Genomic DNA, 22,055 nt, shown 5'->3' with positions numbered 1-22,055 from the left:
GAGCCCACCTCACTGACAAAAGACAAAGGAGGAAAAACCCAACACCCAACCCCAACCAACCAATTTTCCCTTGCAACTGCTGCAACTGTGTCTGCCTGTCCCGCATCGGACTTGTCATCCACCAACGAGCCTGCAGCAGACGTGGACATACCCCTCCATAAATCTTCTTCCGTGAAGCCAAGCCAAAGAAGAAGAAGGATTAAGATACAGAGTAGGGGATTTAGAGGAGATTTGAAGAAGGATGTCTTCCCCCTGAGGATGTTGGAAATCTGGAACTCACTGCTTGGTACAAATAGAAACAGAGAAAACATGAAAAATGGGAGCAGAAGGCTATTCAGCCTTCCTCACCTCATCCATCGTTCAATTCAATCAGATCTTATCATCCAATTTCTGAAGCCTATTCCTGTTTTCTCTCCATATCTCTTGATCCCTTCAGCCAATGGGACCACATCCAACTCCCTTTTGAAAATATAAAGCTCACCAGCCTCAACAATCTACTAGGGCAGGGAGTCCCACAAGTTCACAACTCTTTGAATGAAGGTGTTGCTCCTCATATCAATCCAAAATGCCTTGCCCTTTAACCTTAGACCATAATTCCTTGTTCGGGACTTCCCCATCATCGAGGACCTTCTTCCTGCATCTAAACTGTCTAGTCCTCTCTGAATGTTATCAATGAGGTCCCCTCTCATTCTTCTAAACTCCAATGAATGAGAATGGTTGGTCTAGGTCAGTGATATACAGCAAAACCCTTCGTATCCAACAGCTATGGGGATTGATAGATGCTGGATTATTGTATTTTCTGCTTGCTTGAGACCTACTCTCATTAGTTAGGTGAGCCTAACTAATACACCTGCATTAAAAATAAACAGTTTGAAAGACACAAAGACAAAATACTATATTGTACATATATAAACCTTAAAGCATTTGACTTTATTTCCAGTCACATCTGCAGGTTCATCCCCCTCTACAGAGCCACCCCAAAATATGAACAATAGCATTACAGATAATTAACCTCCCCAACCCCCCCCCCCCACTCCCTGCCCAAGTTTACAAATAAAGCCTCTGGCCAGGGCAACTCTTAGTAAGTAGGGATAAGGAGACACTTTAAGAAAGACACCCCAATGGTGAGTGGCATCAACCAGCTCTTCATCCTAGGCAACATCATTGCTGTTTCACACAACAAACAGCTGCTATAAGCAAACCACAGCCAAGACACTCCACTGGGTGAATATTTGCTCCTATGTTCACCAAAGCTTTATGCGTTAATTCAGATAACATTTACTTTTACAAATTTAAACTTGCGTATTTTTTACCTGCACGGGTCAAATTAAGGAGTTGCGATGATGTACATGTGAAAGAGCCAATAGAAGCAAGGAGGTGGCGTAAGGGGCATGCCTGGGAGTAGAAGGGGAGATCATTGGGGACAGTAGAATAAAAGGAAAGCAGACGCCAATTTTATTACTGTTAAAACTCGTGATTGTTTTTTTTAATGTGGATATAACATTTAAATTACAGTCACTAAAAATTCAGTGGGACTTTCACTGTCCATAGGAGACAAAGCTATATTGCAATCATTTTGGGCAGGAGCCGTTTTTCAAAGAATAAGCAAATCAAGGAATATTCCTTGAAGAAGAGTTCAGACCCAAAATGTCAGCAATATAGCTTTGTCTCCTCTGGACGCTGAAAGACTGGCTGAGTTCCTCTAACATTTCAGAGTGTTTTTACATTTATTACCACTTTCTCCTTTCCAATCTTCAGCAAAGCAGCCCCTGTGATGTAACCAGCAAATATACTTTTGATTTTGCACCCGCAGGCATTCTTAAGGGATAAGGAGGACATACCAGCTTCTTAAGTCTTCCAAGAAAGCAGAGGCGTCAATGTGCTTGCATGGTTCAGGTCGGGCCATTGAAGATCTTTACTCCTAAATCACATTCCTTGCACCATTTAAATTTGCATTCATACGTATAAGGTTGGGAATAGGAAATAGTTTGTGTTTCAAAAAGTGGCAGAATTAGTTTTCCATCCAGTGATGATTGTGTTCACTCAAGATTCCAGCATTTACTGTTCTTGTATTCCTGTGGTGTCAGGATCTGCCCTTGCAATATATATTCCTGGCAGATGTTCCTTCACCTCTTTGGCTTTGCTTCGCGGACGAAGATTTATGGAGGGGGTAAAAAGTCCACGTCAGCTGCAGGCTCGTTTGTGGTTGACAAGTCCGAAGCGGGACAGGCAGACACGATTCCTTCACCTATAGAACTCTTTAAGCACTGTCTCATGAATGTGCATGCACACCATCATGGAATTTGTACAGGCCATTTTAGTGAACAAATGATAGCAGCTTAGGGATCCCATTTTCCTTTTCTCATCGTACAATACATTCACGAGTGTTAATTGTGAAAATGTCACCAAAAGGATCTTGGAAGAAAACAATAGGCAATTGCACAATAACACATAAAATGAATTACCTGTGAAAAGAAACAAATTAAAATGAAAAATAACAGCCAAGAATAACTGAAACGTGTAAAACACCAAAGTCTGCGGACGCAGTGGTTGAAGTAAAAACACAATGCTGGGGAGTGTCAGCAGGTCAAACAGTGTATGCATAGATTCCTTAATGAATAGTTAAATTCTCTTCTCTGTTGTGCCTCATCCACTTTCCTGTGCCCTATCAAGAAATTGCACATAGGCATAAAAGGCAGAGAAATCTAAAAGGTTAAAATTCTACTGCTAAATTGTTGATGTTTGGATTACAAAATCTAATTGATGTTAATTAAACAGTGCTCCAGTTCATTCTAAGGTTAATTGCTATTCAGAAGTGATACCCCTTCACAGTGGCCCATGGATTCTCTCTCTCTGCTGGATAGGAATGCTTGATCTCATGACAATTACCAGCCTCAGTGTGTAGAGGTGTTTAGTCACAGTGAAACAGAATATGGAGCATTGTCAAGGTTGGGGAGCTGTGGGGGGTGTGCTACCGACCCCGACCCCACAGCCCTCCCGCACCGCATAATTTTGAACTGTGGGACCACAGCATCTGCCGCAGGTGATGTGGTCTCACAGTTCAAAATCAGACACCACTGATCTGCCCTGTCATCTCCTATCGTGTGCTCCCTGCTGATTGGGCTATTAGGTGGCGTGGATCGCACGCTGCACATGTGTGAATTGCCACGAACGCAAGGCATGAAAAGATTCACAAGATTCACAAGACAAAGGAACAGAATCAGGCCACTAGGCCCATCAAGTCTGTTCCGTAAATCTACACTAAACTACACTAGTTCCAATTTCCTGCCTTTTCTCCATATCCCTTGATGCCCTCACTAATGAGATACTTGTCTATTTCTTGTTTAAATACTCCCAGTGATCTGGCTTCCACTGCTATATGCGGCAGTGAATTCCACAGATCCACGACCCTCTGGCTAAAGAAGTTCTTCCTAATCTCTGTTTTATATGGATAACCTCCAATTTTCAGACTATGACCCCCTTGTCCTCGATTCACCCACCAAGGGAAACACCCTATCTAAATTTAAGATTTATGTTTGAACAATAAATCAGAGAGGGAGAGCTATGAGTAAAATATTTGTTTTACTTAAAAACTGAATTGCAAATTGTGCCTCACAATTCAGGTAGGCCGAGGGGAGGTTTTGGAGTCACTCCAGAGCTCCCATCACCTGACTCTGAACCCTCCCCTCGGCCTACATCACAGCTCCTGATGCCCGACTCTGAACCCTTCCTGTATGTCTGCTTGGCCTACCACCGCACATACACACCGGACTCTGGTGTGCAAGTGCAGTAGTAAGCCAAGGATGTTTGTCATCTTGGTACCATGCTATTAGACTTCAGGATCTAGGAATCATCCCAAACACTTCTGCAGAAAGATTGCTTTGCCCTGCATGATAGATCATTCAATGTAAGATGATGCCAGGGCTTCCCGTGAAGTGTGGGGTCATTTTCTTTTGAGGGAACTTGCTCTGCACAGATTGTCTACCATGTCTCCTCCATCAGTTGAGCTCCTGCACTCGACAAGAACATCAATGGTTGTTGAGCAACTTGAAGGAGTTGTAAGAGGTGTAAAATAAAAGTCATTCATTGTTTCTTTCAAGGAAGGACAGAGGAGGGGATAAGAACTGTCTCGAGGAGAGAAGGGAAGTGGAGAGGAGGGAGAGAGTGGGAGAGGAGAGAGGGAAGGAAGGAAGGGGATAGGAGGTGAGGGGAGGGAGAGAAGGAAGGGGAGAAGGAGGGAGGGGAAGAGGAGGGAGGGGAGAGGAAGGAGGGATTGAAGGGGAGAGGAGAGGAGGGGTTGGAGAGAGGAGGAGGGTGTGGAGGCTTTGTGCACTAGTTGCAAAATCTGTGTGCTCTCACTCCCCCAACATCAAAACCTGGCTATGACAATGGTGGGAAGGGGGAATAACTCAAAAAAATACATTTCGACGAGGACCAATGGTGGAAAGGTGGAAGCAAAAAGGGTGGCAGGAAATGATAGGGAGAAGAGAAACAGGGAGTCTGCTTGAAAATGTAAGTAGGGTACAAGAAATAAGTACTTTTTTTCACTCGACTTGTTCTAAGGTTAAGAATTTTTGGTTACAAGTTAAATTGTTTTGGGAGCGAGTATTAAAAGTAAGTTCACCATTTGATCCAGTGTTATAATTAATAGGGGATATTAAATCGATTGCTTTAGGGTTGAGATTGATTATCTACCAAATCAAATTTCTACATTTGGCTTTGGCTGTTTCTAAAAAAATGTTTGGCTCTTATTTGGAAATCTGATTTAGCTTTAGGAATCTAAAGATGGCATCCTGAAATGAAATCCTGTATTCCTTTAGAAAAGTTAACGCACAGTTTGAGGGATAAATATCATATTTTTGTAAATGTATGAAGCCCATATTTAAAAACTCTTGGCTCTAATTTTAATCTCCCCAGTCCACTCTAGTTGATGTCTAGTTTCCGCAGCTAAAAAGTTGATTATTGTTGTTCTTTCTTTGTCAGTGGAAGGGAAGGAGGGAGGGTATTAGTGGGGTGGATGAGGGGGAGGGGGTTTATTCAATTATATAATGTTTGCATCAATATATTATAACAAATGTCATATGATTTAAAATTGTAAATATCATATTAAAAAAAGAAATTGTAAGTGGGGGAGTAGCATCCGCAGGAAAATGAAGGTGGCATAAGGTGATATTCCAGAGGAAAGCAAAGTCACAGTGATAACAGAAAATGACAACAATTGGATGGAGGGAAAGAGAACCAACATGAAGTGGATAAAAGGAGATAAGATCAGCCAGGGCAGAACTCTCCTGTGCAGTCTGGAAGGCAAAGCATGGGTACGCACAGAAAATCCACAGACAGCTGTGCGATACGAGCGACACAAGGCACATGTGGCAGGGGATCAAAACAATAACAAACCTTTTGACAATCTTGTGACAACCTTCCAGACAGTCTGAGTATCTTTTAAGCATGGTTCAATGAGACGAACAGCCTGACGCTGAAGAAAGCTTTGTATCACCCTGATGAACGGTCCATTTCCATAGCTAGGACTGAGATGAGGAGAATCCCATCCATAGGGAATCCACATAAGGCAGTTGAGTACTGAAGGACTGCACAGACCAAGCATCATGTAGATGCTTATGAACATCTTCAACATGCCACTGCAACAGTCCATCATTCCAGTGGGTTTCAAGACAGCCACTATTATCCCAGTATCAAAGAAGGTGATAATAACAGGCTTCAGTAACTACTGCCCCATGGCACTGACCCCTCCCCCCACCCCCTCCCACCATCATGAAATTCTTCCAAATCTTCATTGGAACAATGATGTCACACTAGAGAAGAGGTGGATAATCTTGTGTTAAAGTGTGAGAATAACAACCTGTGTCCCAATATGGACAAAACAAAGAAGATGATTGTGGACTTCAGGAGGACTAGGGATGTCCACCCTCCACTACACATCAATAACTCTGTTGTGGAAAGAGTTGAGAGCACCAAGTTCCTTGGAGTCCATTTAACTAGTGATCTATCTTGGACGCACAACATCTCCTTACTTGTTTGGAATGACTGCACTTCATGAGAAGACTGAGGGCTACTGACCACCATCCTGTCAACTTTCTACAGGAGCTCTATTGAGAGCATCCTGACTGGCTACAACACAGTTTGGCATGGTTGCTGTAGAACATTGGATCAGAGGACAACCACAGGAAGAGCAGCAGAGAGGATCATTGGGGTCTCCCTCCACCCCACCCCCCCCCCCCAACATAGAGCATCTTCCAGCTACTCCTGTCGAGAAAGAGATGCCGAAGTATCAGAGCCTGAACCACTTGGCTGAGAAACAGCTTCTTCCCATGGGCAACAAAACTGCTAAGTGACTGATGAACTGTTTATACAATCCCTTCGAGACTCTATTATTTACTTAACAATATTTATTTACATATGTAGAACAGATAAATTGCTTGTCAGTATGTGTGCTTTGTCTATATATGCGTTTTCATATTTTACACCAAGGCCTGAGAACAATGTTTCGTCCAGATGTATTTATACAATTGAATGATAATAATCAACTTGAACTTGAAAATGATCTGCTTACGGATCTATCCGATTTATCATTTCATTCTATACAGTGCGATATATTGAATTTGAAGCCCATAGTTATGGATCTGAAATATTTAGCTTGTTAAAACATACATACAAATATTGAAAATGTGGTAGATGAAAATATTATTTTGTGTGAGGAGAAGCAATATAAAAAGTATCTCCGCAGGAGAAATCTGACATACCAAACCATAGGAAACTGAGCACAAACCAAACTGAGCACATCTTCCTTCCTGTGTTTTGGCTGAATGGACATTGATTTAAGAAGACAGAACACATCAGATACTGACTAAGAAATGAAAAATAACACCACAATGCTTTTGCACAACATAATTAAAAGAATTGACTCAATGATAGATAAGGATGTACTAATGTAAAATACAGAAGAATCCAATCCCTAAATTCAATTTAAGTTTCACAAAGATCATTCGTAAATTATTGGAATAATTCAGTGAAGTGTCATACTCCATCCAAGGATTGTCTCAATTGGTTTCGCTTGACAAAGACTATCCTTTTAGAGCTAGGCTTACTATTACATATAAAATGTCTCTCTTTGGCTTGGCTTCGCGGACGAAGATTTATGGAGGGGGTAAAAAGTCCACGTCAGCTGCAGGCTCGTTTGTGGCTGACAAGTCCGATGCGGGACAGGCAGACACGATTGCAGCGGTTGCAGGGGAAAATTGGTGGGTTGGGGTTGGGTGTTGGGTTTTTCCTCCTCTGCCTTTTGTCAGTGAGGTAGGCTCTGCGGTCTTCTTCAAAGGAGATTGCTGCCCGCCAAACTGTGAGGCACCAAGATGCACGGTTTGAGGCGATATCAGCCCACTGGCGGTGGTCAATGTGGCAGGCACCAAGAGATTTCTTTAGGCAGTCCTTGTACCTTTTCTTTGGTGCACCTCTGTCACGGTGGCCAGTGGAGAGCTCGCCATATAACACGATCTTGGGAAGGCGATGGTCCTCCATTCTGGAGACGTGACCCATCCAGCGCAGCTGGATCTTCAGCAGCGTGGACTCGATGCTGTCGACCTCTGCCATCTCGAGTACTTCGACGTTAGAGATGAAAGCGCTCCAATGGATGTTGAGGATGGAGCGGAGACAACGCTGGTGGAAGCGTTCTAGGAGCCGTAGGAGGTGCCGGTAGAGGACCCCGAACAGGAGTGTGGGTATGACAACGGCTCTGTATACGCTTATCTTTGTGAGGTTTTTCAGTTGGTTGTTTTTCCAGACTCTTTTGTGTAGTCTTCCAAAGGCGCTATTTGCCTTGGCGAGTTTGTTGTCTATCTAGAGAAGTGGTAATTACTGTAAGTGCTGCATTGGCAAGAACTGGATTTAGCAGTAAAATTGCAGTAGCAATACGCCTATTTTGAGAATGCAGTCAAAACTCCTTTAATTTCCTCTTACATCCGTTGTGATTTCATTTGTTTCCAGTTACCAACTTGGTATCTTTCCCTTTATCTATTTTCAATTTTTCATTCTGTTTCTCTGATAAGCTCGTAGCATTCTGGAAGGGAAGGGGAAGCAGCTGGGTGTTGTGGCAGGCACCACTTGGGGACCAAAGACATAGGTAGGAATAGGGAAAAGGGAATACAGGGAGTTAGGAAAGAAGTTAAAAAGCAGGATCTCAAGAGCGGTAATCTCAGGATTGCCATGAACCAGAGAGGGTAGATGAATGAGTGGCTGAAGAGTTGGTGCAGGGGGCAGGGGTTCAGATTTCTGGATCACTGGGATCTCTTCTGGGGAAGGTCATACCTCTACAAAAAGGATGGGCTGCACCTGAACTGAAGGGGGGCCAATATCCTGGTGGGCAGGTTTGCTAGAGCTATTGGGGAGGGTTTAAACTAGTTTGGCAGGAGAGGTGGGAACCAGAATGAGAGTGCAAAAATTAGGGTAGAAGGGAACAAGGGAGTTAGGGTCAAGAAAGAGGAAAATAGAAAAAAGTCAAAAATAATGTGCAGCTAAGATGACAAAAAGGACGGGCAGGTGAAAAAAACAGGATAATTTGCAGTACAATAGAAATGCAGCAAAATCGGTAACAGATACTGGTGTATTTAAACACACGGAGACTTAGGAATAAAGTAGATGACCTTGTTGAACAGGTACAGATTGAAAGATATGACATTATGGCCATCACTGAGACATGGCTTAATGATGAATGTCTAATGGTACACAGTGTATAGGAAAGATAGACAGGTAGGTAGAGGGGATGGTGTGGCCCTGATGGTAAGCAATGATATTAAATAACTAGAAAGAAGGAACATAGGGTCAGAAGTGGTAGAATTCTTATGGGTTGAGTTAAGAAATGGCAAGGGTAAAAGGACCCTATTAGCATTTGTATACAGGCCCCCAAACAGCTGTCAGGAAGTGGACTATGAGTTACAGCTGGAAATAGACAAAACATGTTCGAAGGAAAATGTCAACATAATTATGAGGGATTTTTAACATGAAAAGGATTGGAAAAGTCAGGAAGGTACTGCATCTCAGGAGAGAGAGTTTGTAGAATGCGTACGGGATGGCTTTTTGGAGCAGCTTGTCTTTAAGCCCACCAGGGGATTGGCAGCTTTGGATTGGGTGATATGTAATGAACCGTAGGTGATGGAACACTTAGGAAACAGTGATCACAACATGATAGAGTTCCATTTCAAATATAAAAAGGAAAAGCTGATATCAGGTGTGTCAATATTTCAGTGGAACAAAGGAAATTGCAGTGGCATGAGAGAAGAAATGGCCCAAGTTGACTGGAAAAGTAAGCTAGATGGAAGAATGGCAGAGCAGGATTGGATGATATTTCTACAGGAAATAAAGAAAGTGCGGGATAGATATATTCAAGGAAAAAGGAAGTTATCAATGGCACAAATGTGGCTAACAAGGGAAGTTAAGGGTAAAATAAAAGCAAAAAGGAGGGATTGCAAAGAAGCAAAAATTAGTGGAAAAACAGAGAACGAGGAAACTTTTAAAAACTTAAAGAAAGAGACAAAGAAAGTCATTAGGAAAGAAAAGATGAATTATGAAAGGAAATTGGCAAATAACACAAATGAATACTAAGTTTTTTTTAATATATGAAGAGTAAAAAAGAGACACAGTTAGATACAGGATTGATTGAAAATGATGCTGGAGAAATTATATTTGGTAACAAAGAGATGGCAGAGGAACTAAATGAGCATTTTGCATCAATCTTCATTGAGGAAGTCAAAAACAATATACCTGATAGTCAGAGGTCTCAGGGAATAGAATTAAGTACAGTCAAGATTACTAGAGAGATAGTGCTTAGTAAGCTAAATGGACTAAAGGTAAATAAGTCTCCCAGATGGGATGAGGTACACCCATGGGTTCTGAAGGAGGTGGCTTTGGAGATTGTGGAGGGATTGGAAATGACTTTCCAGAAATCAATGGTCTCTAGCATGGTTCCTGAGGATTGGAAGGTTGCAAATGTAGTTCCACTGTTTAAGAAAAGAGGGAAGCTGAAAAAAGGAAATTATAGGCCTATTAATCTGACTTTGATAGTTAGAAAGTTATTGGAGCCAATCCTCAAGGATGAGGATTGATCCTTTCTGACCAACCTTTTGGAATTTTTTTGAGGCATTCTCAAGTATGGTGGACAAGGAAGAGGCTGTGAATGTCATGTATTTGGATTTTTAAAAGGCCTTTGACAAGATACCGTATAAAAGGCTGCTTAATAAGATGAGAGCTCATGGAATTACAGGAAATATATTAGATTGGGTGGAGTATTGGCTAGATAGGCAGAAAGAAAAGAGTGGGAATAAATGGATCCTATTCTGGTTGGTTGCTGGTTACGAGTGGCACTCTGCAGGGGTCAGTGTTGAGGCCGCTTCTTTGTATATTGATGATTTAGATTATGGATTTAATGGTTTTTTTGGCTAAGTTTGCAGATGACACCAAGATGGGTGGTAGAGCAGGAAGGTGGTGAAAAGGTTGCAGAAAGGCTTTGTCATCTTAGGAAAGTGGGCAAAGAAATGTCAAATGAGATACAATGTTGAGAAATGCATGGTTGAACATTTGGGAGAGGATATTTGGATGGGGAGAAAATTCAAAATTCAGAAGTGCAAAGGGTCTTGGGGGTCCTCATGCATGATAACCTAAAGGTTAACCACCAAGTTAGTTTGGCAGTAAAGAAAGTGAATGCTATGTTGGCATTCATTTCAAGAGGTGTTAATGAGTCTCTATGGGGCACTGGTGAGACCTCATTTGAAGTAATGTGTGCAATTTTGGCCTCATATCTTAGAAGGGATCTAATGGAAAGAGTACAGAGAAGATTTACCAAGATGATTCCTGGAATGAGAGGGCTAACATATGAGGAATGTGTAGCAGTGTTAAGATTGTATTCTTTGGAGTGCAGAAGAATGAGAAGGAATCTCATAGAAATATTTCAAATGCTGAAAGGATTGGACAGAGTAGATGAGAATAAGATTTTTCCATTGGTAGGTGAATACAGGAAAGAGGGCATGGTCTTAGAATTAGAAGGAAACCATTTAAAACAGAAATGAGGAGAATTTTTTTTTAGCCAGAGGGTCGTGGATTTGTGGAATTCATTGCCACATACAGCTATGGAGGCTCGATCATTGGGAGAGTTTAAGGAGGAGATTAATAGGTACCTAATTAGTCTGGGTATCAAGGGATATGGGAAGGGGAGGGGGAAGGCCAAAATTTGGAACTAAATGCGAGAACAATTTACCCCAGGATGGAGTTGTGGAGCAGACTCGATGGGCCGAATGGACTACTCCTGTTCTTTTATCTTGTGATTTTGTGACCTTTTATAAATCCTCTCCTCACTATTCAATCACATGTTCCATTTCTTTATCTATTTTTACCAATGTAAGGATTTATTTCTCTAGCCTGTTGATTTGACTTCAGCACAGTGAAATCAACCATCTTATATTTGGGAAATTCATCTTCACTTAAAGCTGGGAGGGAGTACTGCACAAAAAAAATGACATGGATTTTTAGACAGTTGTTCACAACCTCAAGGTCTTTCAAAATGGTTCACACTCAGTTAAGTAAGTGCAGCCATAAGGTCTGTATCAATCAATATCCAGGAATCTCATGAGGGTTTTTTTTTTTACCTCCCATTTCCATCTCAATCCCCAAATAATCTTATAGTCTCTCCTTTTGTCAATCCCTGGGTTGAGTTTGAGATGTTTGTACTTCTCACTTTCGTACATCTCTACTGACTGTCTATTGTCTGGAAAATTTGGCTGACAAATTGTGCACAGCAAGCTCTTAAAATGCAGTAGAATCCCCATTATCCAGCATGTATGGGGATTTCAGATGTCGGATATGCTAATTTTCTGATTGACTGAGACACACTCTTCCAATGCCTGACATAGACACCTGCATTAAGAATACACCGTTTAAAAGACAGTGCAAAATGTAAAGTAATTTGAAAAACAAATCAGTATTGTGTTTTGAATTATGTAAAGTTCACTTTAATCAGGTAATTCCCATAAGTTACAAAATTTAAATTTGAGCCCCAGTCTCTGTTGCTACAATAGCGTTGCACTAGCCACTACGCTAACCTTGCCGCCATCATCATTAACCCCCATCAATTTTAAACTTGTGCATTTTCTACCGTATATGCCATCGCTTAAGACTATCCTCAAAACTTAAAGATACCTCAAAATCAGGGCCATCTTATTAAAATCCAAACTTTGACAGCGATGTCTTAGCATCTTAGAATCTACTGTAGTTAATATTAACAACTGTATAATCCATATTTCCATTGTTCATTCAATGGTAATTATCTCTCAAGTCTTTCATTTCTACAATGCAAGTACCCTGGGATCATTTACATCCACCCAGGAGGAGAAATGAGACCTGGGTTAATCATCTCATTCTGAAAGGTGCCATACAGGTGGTGCAGAATTCCCGGAGTGTGGCACTAAAACCCTAAATGTTCTCATCTAAGCTACAAAGTGAATTTCATTGCAGATGAAAGCCTGCATTCAATTGCACTCCAATCTCCAGATTGTCCCACTTTTCAGATTAACTGTGAGATTAAACAAGTTCCCCCCACCCCGGATAGCCATTTTAATATCTCTGTTTTAAAAAGTCATACAATATACAACTTACCAATATTAAAATGTGCCATCATGCCATTCTTTTTCCTCAGCAATTACATTTTGCCAGCAATTAGCAACCACTTCTCTCTTAAAATAAACTTGTTTGCTAAATAGTTCCAATTCATTTCTTTGTTCCTAAGGCATGTCTAAATATGAATCTTTATCCACTACTGTCACAGGTTTCCAACTAAATGGACTTATTCCTTTCATCGGAGGATAATTCATCCCTTTTGATAACTGTCTGATCCTCTGTTGTTAGTCATACTGCCCCTCCCTTAATCTATTTTCTGAATATACTTTAACCCAGAAATCCAAGCTTATGTGCCTGGTTCTCAGCTTCTTTTTCCAGTCTCATGTATCTTATTTCAGGAAACACATTCCAAGCCATGTAAGACTCAGAGTGTTGTGTGTGTGTGAGATCATTTTGATTTTGCACTGCAGTTCACCTGGCTGAGAACTGACACACCCACCTGAGGCAAAGAACAGGAATGATATGACAGGATGAGAGCATCTCTATGGCATGGGAAACAAAGAGATCCAATTAAAACAGCAAGAAAAAGAGCTGCAAGTAAGTGGAGGTGTAGGTGACATATAAAGGCTAAAAAAAATCCTGCTGACAAAACAAAGCGAGTGAATGGCGATGCATGAGAGTTCCAGAAGTAAAATGGAAGTCTGGAAGTCCTCATGGCTGAGGATAAAAGAATTGGAATGTTAAGATGCTAAAAGATTTTCTTAGTGACCTTAAAACCAAAGGTGACAAAACTCACTCACCTGACCAACAGCACCCTGCACTTCAGAATATTATTACTTTGCCAAGGTCTGCATTTAAATCATGGCCATAATTTTGCAAGTCAGTACAATTTAATTAATTAATTTGTTAACAAATAAATCTTTATCCCGTTAATTTAATAATGTGATTCATTACACCTGACTCCACCTCCCTCTCATGTTTTTCATACCTGTTGCCAGGAAGCCCCTTAATCCATCAGGCGTGCAAGTGTGGCCTGCCCAACAGAGCCAAGTGAACATAAAAAGGACCTCAATACTTGAAAAGTTATCCACATAGCTTAATAGATTGTTGTATGTGTGGGAGCTCTTTTTATGAGACTTGACAAGAGTCATTTTAAAATAAACCTATTTTGCTCATTTTGGTTAGTTAGTCAGACTCCTCTTTGATGAACTTGTACATTCAATTCTGGCTTTATTGTCCCATTGCAGCTCACTCAATTTCTTATGGCACATATAGCTTTGACACATCACTCAGCCAAAGTCCACACCATGAAACTAGCCAGAATTTATGGTTAATGGTGGGATACTTAACAGTGTGGAAGAACAGAGGGGCCTCAGGGTCCAAATCCATAGATCTGTTAAGATTGCTTCAAAGGTTGAAAGAACAGTTAAGAAGGCCTATGGTATACTGGGCTTCATTAATCAGAGGATTAAATTCAGGAGATGTGAAGTCATGTTGCAGCTGTACAAAACTCTGGTAAGACCACACTTAAAATATTGTGTTCATTGCTGGTTACCTCATTACAGGAAAGATACGGAAGTCATGGAGAGGGTGCAGAGGAGATTTACCAGGATGTTCCCTTGAATTGAAAATATATCTTATGAGCAGAGCTAAGGCTTTTCTATTTGGAGCAAAGAAGGATGAGGGGTGACTTAATGGAGGTCTGCAAAATTATGAGAGGCATGGAGAAGGGAGACAGTCACCACCTTTTTCCTTGGTGGGAGTAGCAAACACCAGAGGACATCTGTACAACATGAAGGGAGGAAAGTTTAGGAAAGACATCAGGGGAAATTATTTTTTACACAGAGTGTTGTGGGTGCCTGGAATGCATTGCCAGGGATGGTGGTGGAAGCTGGAACTATACGGACAGTGAAGAGACAGGCATATGGATGGAAGAAAAATAGAGGGTAATGAAGTAGGGAGGGTTTAATTTTTTGGCAGGTATATATGGGTTGTCACAACATTGTGGGCTGAAGTGCCTGTACTGTGTGGTAATGTTCTATGCTAAGATAGAAAATAACTAAATTCATAAGGAACAGTTTTCATATGGCAGGTTCAAGGTTACTGTTTGGGCAGAATGGAAGAAGCTTTAAGGCAAAATAACTTCAGGATTGCAGTGATTGCGCACACATCATCTTGAGGCCAATCTTGGCAGATTGCTGCAAAGCTAATTAAAATATTTTTCTCCTGTCATCCCATCATGTTTTCCTTGCTCCAGGATGCCTGCTTTAGTGTTCTGAGTGCGCTATTCATTTTATCCTACAGCTGTCTAGAGAGCAGAATTAAGTGAAAAAGATAGAATTCAAATGTTCTTTTCTGGAGTTTGGCATCAGGCGTAAAGTATGGCCTGCCCAACAGAGCTGTGAACATAAAAAAAGGACCTCGATACTTGGTACGTTATCATTTGTCCCTCCTGTGGAGGACTGCATGGACAGCACTGGTGATATTTGTCCAATAGCTTGAGATGTCTGCTGTGAATGCCCTGTGTTATGGAGGCAGAGAGGAGTGCTCAGATGACTATTGCCTGGTGGACTGTGACTCTTGTTCTGAGGTCTTGATCTTCAAATACAGTTTTCAACCATAAACTGTGCAAGCATATTGAAGGGGGGTGGTGAATTTCATCATCAATGTCTGGTCTTGCTGAGAGGAGGCTCCAAATATCTGGGAATTGGTCCATGTTTCACCACAAACCTCCACTGTAAGAGGGCAATACATTGCTGAAGAGACAGAACATTGGGTAGGCCTCATCGTTCACACAGCTAACCACTCAGCAGGAGGAACTCAGTGGGTCAAGCAACATCAGTGGGAGAAAAATAATAGCCAGAGTTTCGAGCCAAAACCCTTCATTGAAACAGGGGAGATATAGTCATGGACTCTCCTGTGTCTCAGATCTTTCACGTGCCCAATACTAGTCACTCCAACAGCCAGCAAGCAGATGACACTTGTATTTGCACACATACAGAGGCTGATCCCCAAATCATCAGCGGCTTCTTTAACGAAGCATATGAGAGGCTGGGCCTTACACAAGATATCAGCAAAACAAATACCTTCCACCAATTTGGCTGTGCCCCACAAAGCCCATGCCCTGACAATGAAGATTCACACCAAGACCCAGAAAAGCATGCTCTACATTCCCTATCTCAGGAACATTAGAGTTGATGAAAGAGTCATTTATTTCTCTAGCCTGCTGAGTTGACTTCAGCACAGTGAAATTAACCAGCTTATGTTTGGGTGATCCATCTTCACTTAAATCTAGGAGGAGTGTAGAAGACTGAGGGAAGATTTGTTAGAGCTATACAAAATTATGAGGTGCATGGATAAAGCAAGTAAATCTTTCTCCGTCGAGGTTAGTTGAGGTTCAAATCAGCGGTACCATCTTTTAAGGATGAAAGGGAAGAAACTTAGGGGAAATATTAGAGAGAATTTCTTCACACAGGGAGTCGTGGGAGTATGGAACAAGCTACCAACTGCAGTGGTGAATGCAGGCTCCATTTTAACATTCAAGAAACATTCAAGAAAAATTTGGACAGGTACATGGATGGAAGGGGTATGGAAGGATAAGCATGGGTTGCAGATCAGTGGGACTAGGCAGAATAATAGTTCACCACAGACTAGAAGGGCTGAAGGGCCTGTAATGTTCTATGGTTCCATGGTTCACCCACCTCTAATGCCAGGCCTGGGATGCAAGTACTATCAACAATATAAACAACAATCCAAGCAACATACCGACTCACCCCATGGACCTCCTCCACCTCCCACCTCCCACCACCCCCCCCCCCCCCCCCCCACCACCTTTCACCTCAAGGCTCAAATTCCAGAGGACAGCAGTTGAACCAGATTTTCTCAAGCCCAAAGAATTGCCTTGGGAAAGAGCAATCATAAATTTCCCACAGACTTTGATCTGCCAGCAATTCTTAAGTTCAAAGTAATAAAGAGGACATGAAATAATTTTAATGTTCATTTTATGATAGGTTAACTACAATAAGAATATTTTAAACACCAACAGAATTTTTATAAATTTTGCCTTTCCTTGTGTATATTCTTATTATCAACCTTACCCATTCTAGTCTTTATTATGGGCTAAAACTTTTTGTCTCATCTTGCCATTTACACTTATGGTATAAGGTTTGCAGTTTCACCTGAGTCATTAGTAAATGCTCTCATGATCAGAAATATCTTTGATGTGCATGGGAGCAAAGTCTTGATTGACATAAAATCATCATTTTAAAATGCCAGAATACAAACTCAGATTTTCAGATTTCAGATTTATTGTCAGAGGATATACATGACATCACATACAACCCTGAGCTTCCTTTTTCCATCAGGCATACCAACATTACCCCTAAATGATAGAGCAAAAAAATAAACTGTACGCAGCATATACATGAAAACAAATTAAAGAACTCTAAGCAGATAACAAATGTGAACAAACTGTGCAATTCAGAGAGAACAAAGAAAATCAATCAAAGTATACAAGTAAGAGTCCTTAAATGAATCTCTGATTGACTTTGTCATTGAGCATTCTGATGGTAGAGTAGCAGCTGTTCCTGAATCTGGTGGTGTGAGCCTTAAAGCACCTATACCTCGCTCCTGATAACAGCAGAGAGAACAGAGCGTGTGCTGGGTGGTGTGGGTCTTTGATGATCACTGCTGACCTCTGACAGCAGCGTTCCCTATGGATGTACTCAATAATGGGGAAGTTTTGCCTGTGATGCTGTGGGCTGTGTCCCCCTGTCTTTTGGAGTGCTTCATGCTCAGAGGCATTAGTGTTCCCATACAAGATTATGATGCGCCCAGTCAGCACATTTTCCACCACAACTGTATAAATATGCAGAAATTTGCCAGGGTTTCACAAACTCCTGAGGAAGTAGAGGTGCTGATGTGCTTCCTTCATGGTGCCACTTGTGTGTTGGGAAGGAAAGATCCTCTGAGATAGTGACTCCCAAGAACCTGAATTTGCTCATGCTCTCCACCTCTGATCCCCCAATGATCACTGCATTGTATGCCTCTGGTTTTCCTTTCCTGAAGTCAACAATCAGTTCCTTAGTTTTGGTGACATTGAGTGCAAGGTTGTTGTTGGGGCACCATTGTTGTGAGTGAGGAAACAGGTTTAATAGATCTCAAAGGCAAGGACTCTGAATACAGTTTTTGTAGGGAAGGATTTTTTTTGCAGAAGGCAAGTGTGGGAAATGGTAATTTATGCAAAACACACACACACACACACACACACACAGAGTTTACAGCAGCCATGGGAAAGAAATAGCAGACAATTAATAACAAACGTGGGGAAAATGGCAAGGGAACAAAATACACACACACACACACACACACACACACACACACACACACACACACAGACACAGACACAGACGCACGCACGCACGCACGCGCGCGCACACACACACACACACACACACACACACACACACACACACACACACACACACACACACACACACATACAATGAACTGGTACATAAAATGATGAAGAAAAAATCACTATGATGTCCCACCCCCCCTTGACTTATTGCAGGCATTATGTTACATAAGACATTAATTAAACACTCCCAACCCTTTTAACAGTGCACATCTTACCAACAGTTTCTCCAGCACCCTTCCACATTTCTGGGCCTGGAGTGAAGCAGGGTGGTCCCAAGAGAGAGAACAAAGAACACATGGCAACTTTATAATGCTGGAGGTTCCAGTCCAGATCATTAGCAGGGTACCAATGGCTCGATGCCAAGAGGGTCAATCTAATTACAAAAGCCCAAGGCCTAATACAGGCAGGCTGGAGAGTCCAGTCCAGGTAATTTACATGGTACAACAGCAAGGTGTGCACTAGTGGGTGGGGCAGAACCAAACCTTGATTGGCAGCTGGTGTGTCCTCTGACTAGGTAGGGGGCAGTGGTGTTACATGACTGCCACAACACTTCCCAATACAATCTGCCCCTTGGAGATCACACCACTCACCATTCATGAGACATCCAATAACTCTATGTATATGTTATAAGTAAAAACAGTAAGACGTTTAAAAAATACTATCAAGTGTGTCAATATATACACTAGTGCCTTCCGAATGCTGGGCAAGGCATATAATCAAATTCAATGACAACACCTCACCAGCCCCCACCCCTGACCAAACAGGGTCATTGTGTTACCGATGGGGCAGGGTGCTGTGGGAGCTGCTTCCCAGTGTCAGGGGGGAGGGTAGAAAAATGAATTTGTTTGGTCACCGATTCATATAGCTGATTTCTACGGCTTGGCTGGCAAATGTGAGCCCCTTTACCACCAACATCCGCGAGCAGACTGTGCACGATCATCCATCAGGTGCCAGAGCCCTCTCTTGGCTTGGCCATCCCATGCTTTGGCCTCATGTTTGGGCACTCCCTATCCACAGAGGCCAGATGCCTGTCACCATGCTATGCTGTGGTGAGGCAGGGGGCAGGCCGGCAGGTATATATCCAGAGTATACCTCTGGCGCCCATTTTTCTGGGCTGATGTTTGACACCAGGATGCCATTCCTGCTCGGATTCCCTTTCAATGGGTGCCCCAAGTGCCTCTGAATGATCCCTGCAACTGACAGTCAGGAGGAGTTGGGACAGAAAGTTAGCCAATTTAGTGTTTTTAAATAAAGTCTGCCACAGCCCACACCCCATGAGGTGTATTTCTGTTAATGGGAGTTCTGGTGTGATCCTATAATTGTGAAACAATATTTCCTACTATGGTCAATTTGCAAACTGTAATTTTGCATCCTGCAATTATGTATCTATAAATTGTATGTTCAGTTTCTCGTAAGTGTGCTAAGAGACATTATTCATGATAAAAACCACAGCTAGGGGTGCCATTTAAAAAAATCCATTACATAAGCTAGAATATCCAGTGATAATACATGAAAAACTGTCTTGTCGGTCAGTCGTCAGTTCGGTGTCACCGTAGAGGTGCTCGCAAAATCGTAAGCCACCCTGAGGAAAGTGTTGGCCGATATCCCGGTATCAAATGGGTTGGAGTGAGTGGTGGCACCAGGTGGAGATTTTGTCCAGAAGCCTAGTGGGACTCTGCGCCCTTGGATCTTCTGCCAGAGGTTTCATTTGGTGACTGCCTCACTGGCCAAGATCTGGCCCTTGGATCTTCTGCCAGAGGTTTCATTTGGTGACTGCCTCACTGGCCAAGATCTGTAATCTAAAAGGAGTTCCTGCCTGGAAGGGGGTGAGTGGCAGTGCTTGTTCAACAGCTTGCATTGCTGTGTCAAAAGCAGCTTGTTGTACTGGTACCAGAGTTTCTATACTGTGAGTTTCTTATGGGAGACCCTATAGGATGGTTCAAAGAACATGGTAAGGTGGGGTATGCACTGCCACCAATTACTTAGAAACCCCATAAACCTCTGGGTGAACGTTTTATTTGAGGGGATGGCAAAATTCAAAGTTTCATTCTTGACAGTGTGATAAAATATAGATAAGTTTTTGGGATATATATTGGAGCAGGATTTTTAGTGTAGATCTTATTTAAAATACTGGAGCTCTGCTCATGCTAGAAAGACTGGCATCAAGAGCCTTTGCAAAAGCTTTGGAGAGTGCTCAAGAGACCACTAATGGATTGTTGTTTACAAAAAGGTAGATGAAAGAACTGATCGGAGCCACAGGCTGTCTGGAGTGAAAGAGGGTCATGTGGTCTTGCAAGCAGAGAGAGTAAGACAGGCTTTCTCTCTGAGGGAGAGAGAGAGAGAGAGAGAGAGAGAGAGAGAGTGGGGGGAATTCAGTTCTGCAGTTTTACAGTCAGAAGCAGCAGCAGCTGGGACTGGAACAGGACAACCTGGTAAGCTTGTGGAAAAACCCATTTGGAAGATAGGTTGTGACTGCTGAGTTCAGCCTGGTCAAGGCCCTTGTGGTTCATGCAAGAGGAGAGGACTGGTTGCCTAATATTTCACTTGAAATAAGAGAAACAAAAAAGCACTCTTTGGTGACCTGAAAGAAATAGGTTATCATCTGGAGAACCTTGATGGTGCAAGCTTCTTCGGCAAGATATTGATATGGCTGGTTACAAGGAATCATTTGTGGGTATCCAACAAACAACAAATCTTTCTCTAAAACCGACAAGAACTTTCCTCAGAGGTAACCATTTACCTTTCGAGCACCAAAGCCTGGTGAACTTCATAAATGTTAAATTCTGTGCACATTATAAGAATTGCCTGAAGCCAGTGAACTTGGAGGAATAAGAAGTGAGATTGGACTGTGAACCAAAGAACTTTTCTGAACTTACACACACATTACATACATGTGCACTTAGAATTAGAAGGGGGTCAAGTTAAGATAAAGTTTGATCCTGTTTTCATGTTTAAAGATAATTAAAAGGAACTTTTGTTTAAGTAACCATTTGTCTTGATGAATATCTATCAGTAATGGGTTTTGGGGTCCTCTGGGCTCGTGGTGTGCAGCGCAACCCGTCATAAATATGCAGCATAGCAATGGCCGTCTTCCCTATCCAAAATCCCCCATGCAGGTGAAACCGCTCTGTGTTTCCCAGAACAGTTCCAGCTACATGGGGGATTATGGGTAGGGAAGACTGCCATTGCTATGCCGCATTTTGAGCCACAGAAAGCAGTCCTGAAGATCGAAGCACCCAGTGAACTGCCAGATCAGCCAGTCGGGCTGTCACAGCCCACATCAGCCGCCCCCCGACATCCCCCACTGGCCGCCCGTGCCCCAAAGGCCCCCGTAGACCTCCCCTGCCCTAACAGCCCCTGCCAATCTCCCCTCACCAGTGGGTCAAGGGCTAATAAAAGGGTTGGCATCAGCGCCTTGGAGGTAAGTATTTAGCCACAAAGGGGTATAATCTTTGCCTTTACACAAGGGTATTTGGTCCACCTGAAAGAGCCTAGAAATATCTCTGTGGCCTGAGCACCATTGTATCCCCAGAAACCGGACTTTCTGGCTGAACCACTGCTCATTTTCAATATTAATGAGGGAAATTAGCATGTGAAGGGCCCCTGAAATAATGGTATAATGGACAATTGAGCCTTCAGGGAGAGGTTGAATAAATTAGACATTAAACTGTGGAATATGTTCTCTCTCTTGTCCCAAGTAATTGCAAATTGCTCTTGTGAGTTGAAATGGAGAGGAATGGAAAACAAAGCCGTTCTTGTTGAAAGGTCTGTACTGTGGACTATAGACAATCTTGGAGGGAGGGAGACAACAACTGATTCTTCTTTGGCTGTCCCAACTACAATTGTAGCCCGTGCAATCCCGAATGTAAACTTACCCCTGTTAATATAAAAGGACTATTCCTTTAAAACATTGATCCCCAGAATGCATTCAGAGAAAGAGACTATTAAGATTGTTACAGGTATATGTGGCCTCAGGTCATCTAGGCGGGAGTGGGCAATGGAACAAATGTGCCAGGGG

The sequence above is a fragment of the Narcine bancroftii genome, chromosome 5, assembly GCF_036971445.1.
Source record: "Narcine bancroftii isolate sNarBan1 chromosome 5, sNarBan1.hap1, whole genome shotgun sequence".
In the NCBI taxonomy this organism is placed as follows: Eukaryota; Metazoa; Chordata; class Chondrichthyes; order Torpediniformes; family Narcinidae; genus Narcine; species Narcine bancroftii.
This window is presented reverse-complemented; position numbering follows the sequence as displayed.